Source organism: Theropithecus gelada, chromosome 16 (assembly GCF_003255815.1).
Source record: "Theropithecus gelada isolate Dixy chromosome 16, Tgel_1.0, whole genome shotgun sequence".
In the NCBI taxonomy this organism is placed as follows: Eukaryota; Metazoa; Chordata; class Mammalia; order Primates; family Cercopithecidae; genus Theropithecus; species Theropithecus gelada.
Window position 1 is genome coordinate 66,578,801 of NC_037684.1, and position 7,719 is coordinate 66,586,519.

The following is a 7,719-nucleotide window of genomic DNA, read 5'->3' on the forward strand; positions in this document are numbered from 1 at the left end:
AGAAGGAGGGTAAAGTCAACAAAGTAAACAGATTGATGAATTGATGTTTATAGAAATTGGGTAGATCTGATGCATCAGAAAGGAACTTTTTAGGTGTGAGGAGTGAGAATGGATCCTCCCACAGGGTGCTACTATTATAATAACCACAGATAAGGGAGGTTGAAGATGAAAGATTCATACCAGGAAACTTCACAAAACCCACTGGGCAGAGATCAATGTTAACCATGAAAGGAAGGACAAAAGCAGGAAGAGCCGAACTGAAAGAGCGACAGGGGTTGGAGAAGCACAAGTCCAAGGTGCAGGGAGAGAAAAGGGAGCTTCAAGAAAAGCCTTACAACACGGCCATGGCAGAAAGAGGAGCTGATGGTAATGAAAGGGATTCTTACAAGTGCCTGGAAAGAGGCTGGCGCTGATCCTACAGGCTGAGTCTTAAAAAGGCTTTGTTCTTCTGTCGGATAAGGAAAGCCATTGTGGTCCCCAGGAAATAAGGAGTTTTGGGGTGCGTGCATATGTGTGAGACTGAGTGGGGAGGGAGGATCCTTGCCCGAAATGCAGAATGATTGTCAGTGTCCACTCTGTTCCTTGCACCTGCCTGAGTGGAGGAGCTGGAACTTCTCCCACAGGGACCTGCGTGAGAAAGCCAGGCCTGGGGGTGGGGATCACAGGAGATGGGCTTGGCCCTGCCTCACGGTACATGACCACCTGTGAGCCAGCCTAACACACGGGATCTGCAGCTGGGCATGGAGCCCCTGCTTTGGGGCCCCAGAGCCAGCCTGGTGCAGGTGTGGAAGTGACAGGGAGGAAGAAAGGGGACTGACTGCAGCACCCAAAACCTGCCCCAAGAGTCTCTGAGTAGGAGAACCAGTGGCCTCCGGACCACAGCTGCCCCGATGGCTCCTAAGGCCGTGTGGATCCTAAGGTCTGACCCAGGTAGCCTCTGGAGAGGGACCAGGGACCCTTTGGGAGGGCTGCAGAGAACACCAGCCCGGGTTTTTCTGCTTTCCTTGCCATCCCTGCTACTAGCGAGGCAGTACAGTGAGGTGCTCCGGAACCCCATCCCCAGGGGGAGAGTCTGGCTCTTCCCTTTCCACAGTGTGGCTTTGGATAAATTTTGACCCCTGTTTCTGCATCTACAAAATGGGCACAATAGTATCTCCCTTACAGGATTGGAGGGGAGTGAAAAGCTTAGGAAGGTGTGGAGAGCACAGTAAGCACTCAATAAACATAAATAGTGGTAGTTATTAGTATTATTTGTGCCTCTGGGGATTGTTTGGTACGGGAAGGGCGCACGCTCTTTGGAATATACGGTTTCCCCTTATCCCTTAGTTTCAGGGACGACCACAAGTTTTTGGTACAGGAAGTCCAGGAGCAAACCTTGAAGTCTCAGGCTTCTTAGTTGCCACTTCCTTCCTCTTTTGTTCTTGGTGGCGGTAAATAACCCTGGGAGGAGGGTTATTTAATAATAACTGCCAGGAGTCGTGCCTGGAAACAGACAAGCCCACTTTGACAGGGCTCTGTAGAAATTAGAAGAGCTGAATGACATTAGTTTGGGTGATCTGGGCGTCTGCTGCCCACCTCCTCCCAGTTTGCACTTTATTACGGGCAGCCATGGCAGTAGTTAGCTGAATCCCCGACCCCATGACACTCTCGCTGCCTTCTAGATTCTGCTCTGCCAGGACGGCCTCCCCACTCCTCACTTATTGTCTGCTCATTGCTCCGTTGGGCTCTCCAGGGAGGCAGGGGTGGGGAGATGATTTGCATAACATCTGAAAATAGAGTTTTGGCAGCTTTTGTCAGATGCCAGGAGTCTTGGGAAGGGCACGGATGCTAAAGAGGAAAAAACAAAAGGAAGTATTTTGGGAATTCCCAGTTTGTTCTTGGCACCAGACAGGAATCCTAGTTCACTAAGAAGATTTTGCTCTGCATTCCCAACCCCTTCAGCCCATCCTTCACCTTTCTCTGAACACATTCCTGAACTTTGTGAATGCCTGGGGCTATTTTGAGTCTGAAGCAAGCCCTTAGGGGTCCTGGTGTTTCCCTTGGGTTGACCTCAGGAGAGAGAGGACGTTTACAGAGCAGGTGAGCTTAGAGTGTGTCTGCATCCTCCATGGAGTATGGTGACAGCGGCCAAAGCCCTCTGGGGACCAGAGCATGAGGGATTCCACTAAACCTTGGCCTGGACATTGTTTCTCGCCTGTATTTATTGGCCTTGACTTTTTTTTTTTTTTTTTTGAGACAGGATCTCACTCTGTCATCCAGGCTGGAGTGCAGTGGCAGGATCACAGCTCACAACAGCTTTGACCTCCCAAGTTCAAGTCAGCCTCTTGAGTAGTTGGGACTACAGGTGCGCACCACCATGCCTGGATAATTTTTTATTTTTTGCAGAGATGGGGGTCTCGCTGTGTTGCGCAGGCTGGTCTCAAACTCCTGGATGCAAGTGATCCTCCTGCCTCAGTCTCCCAAAGTACTTGGATTATGGCACCTAGCTGGCCTTGACTTCTGCTACCTAAGGTTATGCTGGCGGAGCCTGAGGGAATGCTGTTTCTGTGGCTTTGTAGATCTCTTCATTTATATATTTGTTCATTCATTCATTCACTCATTTATTTATTTTACCATAAAACAATCACATGAAAAACGTTTTGTGTGTGTGTGTGCTTGTGTGCACAATGGGGAAGGTGTTTACAGCTTTCATGGGGTTGACAAAGGTGTCCCTGACCCCAAAGAGTAAAACAAGACAAAACAAAAACAAACAAACCAAAAAAACCCCGTCTGTATGGAGGGGTAAGAAGATTGAATTAGCATTTGTTGAGGCCGTTCTATGCCAGGTGCTATACTAAATGTTTTTGTGTGTGTTTTTTTGTTTGTTTGTGTGTTTGTTTTGGAGGGAGTGTAACTTTTAAAAATGAAATAATAAAAAAATCATTGTAGGAAATTTGAAAAAATAATGAGAATAATACAGAAAAAATTAATATGTAATCCAGCCACACAAAGAGCTCTTTAACCATTGTGAATCTGTTATCTTCAAACCATCTTCCTATAAAACTGGACACTTCACACTTCTACAACTCCCTGACACGGTTCTTTTTTTTTTTTTTTTGAGACAGAGTCTCGCTCTGTCACCCAGGCTGGAGTACGGTGGAGCAATCTCAGCTCACTGCAAGCTCCGCCTCCCGGGTTCACGCCATTCTCCTGCCTCAGCCTCCCGAGTAGCTGGGACTACAGGCGCCCACCACCTCGCCTGGCTAATGTTTTGTGTTTTTAGTAGAGACGGGGTTTCACCGTGTTAGCCAGGATGGTCTTGATCTCCTGACCTCATGATCTGCCCGCCTCGGCCTCCCAAAGTGCTGGGATTACAGGCAAGAGCCACTGCGCCTGGCCCCTGACATGGTTCTTATTCCTAAGCCATAGAAGACTGAGGCTGAAGCCGCGTCCCTGGTACCTGGAGGCGTGCAGCCTTAGCTATCAAGGATAGCTTTTAGGGGGTGAGGAATACACTTAGCTACCAGAGTAAGACAAGTTCTAGGATTGAGGAATACAGGACTGAGGTTCACAAAGGAGCAGGAGGGAGTCTTGATGGGGCCCCTCCAGAAAGGTAATAATTCGGCAGGTCTTGAAGAACCAGCCCAAGTTGTTTAACGGTTACAGAGTTTCAGTTTTACACAATGAAAAGAGTTCTGGAGCTGGATGGTGGGTTATTTCAAATAATGAAAGTTCTGGAAATGGAGTCGGTAGATGGGAAAGAGGGAATTACTGAGATACGGCTTGGGTACGGGGGGCACTGATGGGGCAGGAACAGGCACTGCATCTCATAGAAGCTTGATCCCACCTCGAAACTGACACGATTCTGCCACCGTGGAATAGCTGTTAATGCATTTTGGAATTTTTCTCACCACTGTAATTCCCATCATATATTTATTGCTGCCGCTTCTGGAGATATCAACTTTACATAGTATAAAATTGACTTTGGAATTTGCTCAGGAAGAAATTTGGCTTGTACTCGCGGTTTTTTTTTTTTTTTTTTTTTTTTTACGTGGTTGTTTTTAGCCCCACTTATAGCTATCTTTACCACTCTAAATAATACACTTACCCTCTGCTGCCTATGTTTTCCAACTTTAGATGGCATCAGTGAACTTTCTCTTATGGAGGATGAGAAGATCAATGCTGTAACTCATCCTTCACCTCTCTTCCGCCCCCTCCACCCTAACTCTTGACATCTGTCCACGGGATGCTCAGTTTTAGCCTGTCAGAGTTTATAATATTTATATTCTGTTCTGTAACTGAAACCGGGATTTTAAAAAAAATTGTGATAAAAAATACATAACATAAAATGTACTGAATTTGCTGTCTTAACCTTTTTTTTTTTTTAGATGGGGTCTTGCTCTGTTGCCCAGGCTGGAGTGCAATGGTGGGATCTCGGCTCACTGCAACCTCCACCTCCTGGGTTCAAGTGATTCTCCTGCCTCAGCCTCCTAAGTAGCTGGGATTTCAAGCACCTGCTACCATGCCTAGCTAATTTTTGTAGTTTTAGTTGAGGCAGGGTTTCACCATGTTGGCCAGGCTGGTCTCGAACTCCTGAGCTCAAGTGACCACCCGCTTCGGCCTCCTAAAGTTCTGGGATAACAGGCATGAGCCATCATGCCCGTCCACCTTAACGTTTTTTAAAATGTACAGTTCAGTGTTAAGTTTTCACATTGTTGTACAGTCATCACCACAGTCCAGCTCTAGAACTCTTGTAAAACAGAAATCCTGTAACCATTAAACAATTCAGGCCAGGTTCAGTGACTCATGCCTGTAATCCAAGCACTTTGAGAGGCTGAGATGGGAGAATGGAGTGCAATAGTGGGATCATAGCTTACTGTAATCTCGACCTCCCGAGCTCAAATGATCCTCCCATCTCAGCCTCCTGAGTAGCTTGGACCACAGGCATGCACCTCCATGACTGGCTAACTTCTGAGCCCAGGAGTTCAAGACCAGGCTGGGCGACATCGGAACCCCCCCCCCCCCCCCGCCCACCCCATCTCAAAAAAAATTAGCCAGGTATCGTGGTGCATGCCTGTAGTCCCAGCTACTCAGGAGGCTAAAGTAGGAGGATCACTTGACCCGAGAGGTCAAAGCTGTAGTGAGCTATGATTGCATCACTGTACTCCAGCCTGGATGACAAAGCAAGACCATGTTTCAAGAAAACAAACAAAAAATACAAACCCCCCCACAACACTCCATTTCACTCTCCAAGTCCCTGGCAACCACTATTCTTTTTGTCAGTATGATTTTGATTACTCTAAGTACCTTATATAAGTGGAATCACACAGTTTTGCATCTCTGTGTGACAGGTTTATTTCACTTAGCATAATGCCCTCAAGGTTCATCCATGTTGTAGCATATTGCTGAATTTCGTTTCTTTTTAGGCTGAAGAATATTTTGTTGTATAGATATACCATATTTTGCTTATGCATTTATTCCTCAATAGACATCGAATTGCTTTCACCTCTTGGCTATTGTGGAAAATGCTGCTATGAGTGTGATCGTACATCTATCTCTTTGAGCCTCTGCATTCAATCCTTTTGTGCATATACCCAGAAGCAGAATTGCTGGATCATGGCAATTCTATTTTTAAGTTTTGGAGGAATCGTTATACTGCTTTCCGTAGAAACTACATTGTTTTACGTTCTCACCAACAGTGCACAAAGGTTCCAGTTTTCCCACATCCTTGCCAACTCTTGTTAGTTTCTGATTTTTTTTTTTAATAGTTGCCATCTGATGAGTGTAAGCTGATATCTCGTTGTAGTTTTGATTTGCGTTTTCCTAATGATGAGGGATGTTGGCATCTTTTCATTATTAGGGAAATGCAAATCAAAACTACTGTGCTTGTTGGCCATTTGTATATCTTCTTTGGTGAAATGTCTACTCAAGTCCTTTGCCCATTTAAAAATCAGGTTATTTGTTTTATTGTTAATGAGTTGTAGGAGTTCTTTATATATTCTGGATGTTAACCCCTTACCAATTACATGTTTTGCAAATATTTTCTCCCATTATGTAGGTTGCCTTTTCACTCTGTTGATTGTGTTGTGAGATGTACAAAAGTTTTTATTTTTATGTAGTCCAATGTATCTATTTTTACTTTTATTGGCTGGGCTTTTGGTACCATATCCAAGAAATTACTGCCAAATTCAATATCATAAAGCTTTTTCCCTATGTGTTCTAAGAGTTTTATAATTTGGGGCCTTTGATCTATTGAGTTAATTTTGTATATGGTATACAGCAAAGATGCAATTTCATTCTTTTGCATGTGAATATCCAGTTTTCTCAACACTATTTGTTGAAAAAACCACCCTTTCCCTATTAAATGATCTGGTACTGTATTAGTCCATTTTCACACTGCTGTAAAGAATACCTGAGATCAGAGAGTTTATAAAGAAAAGAAGTTTAATTGACTCACAGTTACACATGGCTGGGGAGGCCTCAAAAAACTTTCAATCATGCTGGAAGGGGAGGCATGTTTTACACGGTGGCAGGTGAGAAAGAGTGTGTATGTGAAGGAGGAACTGCCAAACACTTACAAAACTGACTCATTACTCACTACCACGAGAACAGCATGGGGGAAACCACCCCCATGATCCAGTTACCTCCCACCAGATCCCTCTATTGACATGTGGGGATTATAGGGATTACAATTTGAGATGAGATTTGAATGGGGACACAGAACCAAACCATATCAGTACCCTTATTGAAAATTATTGACATTTCTGTGAGGCTTTATTTCTGGGCTCTCTTTTCTAGTCCATCAATCTATATGTCTGTCTTTATACTAATACCATACTCTTTTGATTACTGTAGCTTTGTAGTAAGTTTTGAAATCAGGAAGTATGAGACTTCCAACTCTGTTCTTTTCAAAATTGTTTCAGCTATTTGATGTCCCTCAAGATTCCATATGAATGAAATTAAGTTTTCTATGCCTTGTCTATAGATTGACTCTAAAAAGTGAAAACCAACAAAAGACATTAACTATTTTTCATTGTTGAGCCAAGCAGTGTAATCAGACCTGTAGAGAGGTATACTTGTTTGTTAGGATGGTCCTAATGAAGTACCACAAACTGAGTGGCTTAAACAAGAGAAATAAATTATTTCACAGTTCTGCAGGCCAGAAGCCCAAGATCAAGATGCTGACAGGGTCATCCCTCTCTGGGGCAGGGACTAGGGGAGGATCAGTTCCAGACCTCTCTCCTAGCTTCTGGCTTTTGGCAGCATAAATCCAATCTTCACATGGCATTCTCCCTATGTGCATATCTGTGTCCAAATTTCCCCTTTTTATTAGGACACTAGTCCTATTGGATTAGGGCCCACCCCAATGACCCCAATTAACTTAATGTTAACTTAATTACCTTTGTGAATAACCTATCTCTAAATAAGGTCATATTTTGAGGTCCTGGGGATGAGGACTCCAACGTATCCTTTTTGGGGGACACAATTCGACCCATAACAAGAGGAAATGTAATCCTATCTCACTAACTCTGTTCCATTTGATGGAAAATTCCCAAGTGTCAAAGTCAAATGGACACCCTTTCTTTACACTCCATCAAAATCATGTCATATTTTAGTTTGCTTCATACTTGAATAGAAATGTTCTGGTTCAGATTTTAGTTTCTAATTACATTTCTTTTTCTTTTACATAAATAAACAAATAAAAAACTATTAAGTCTCACCTTACCAATAAGTTCATCC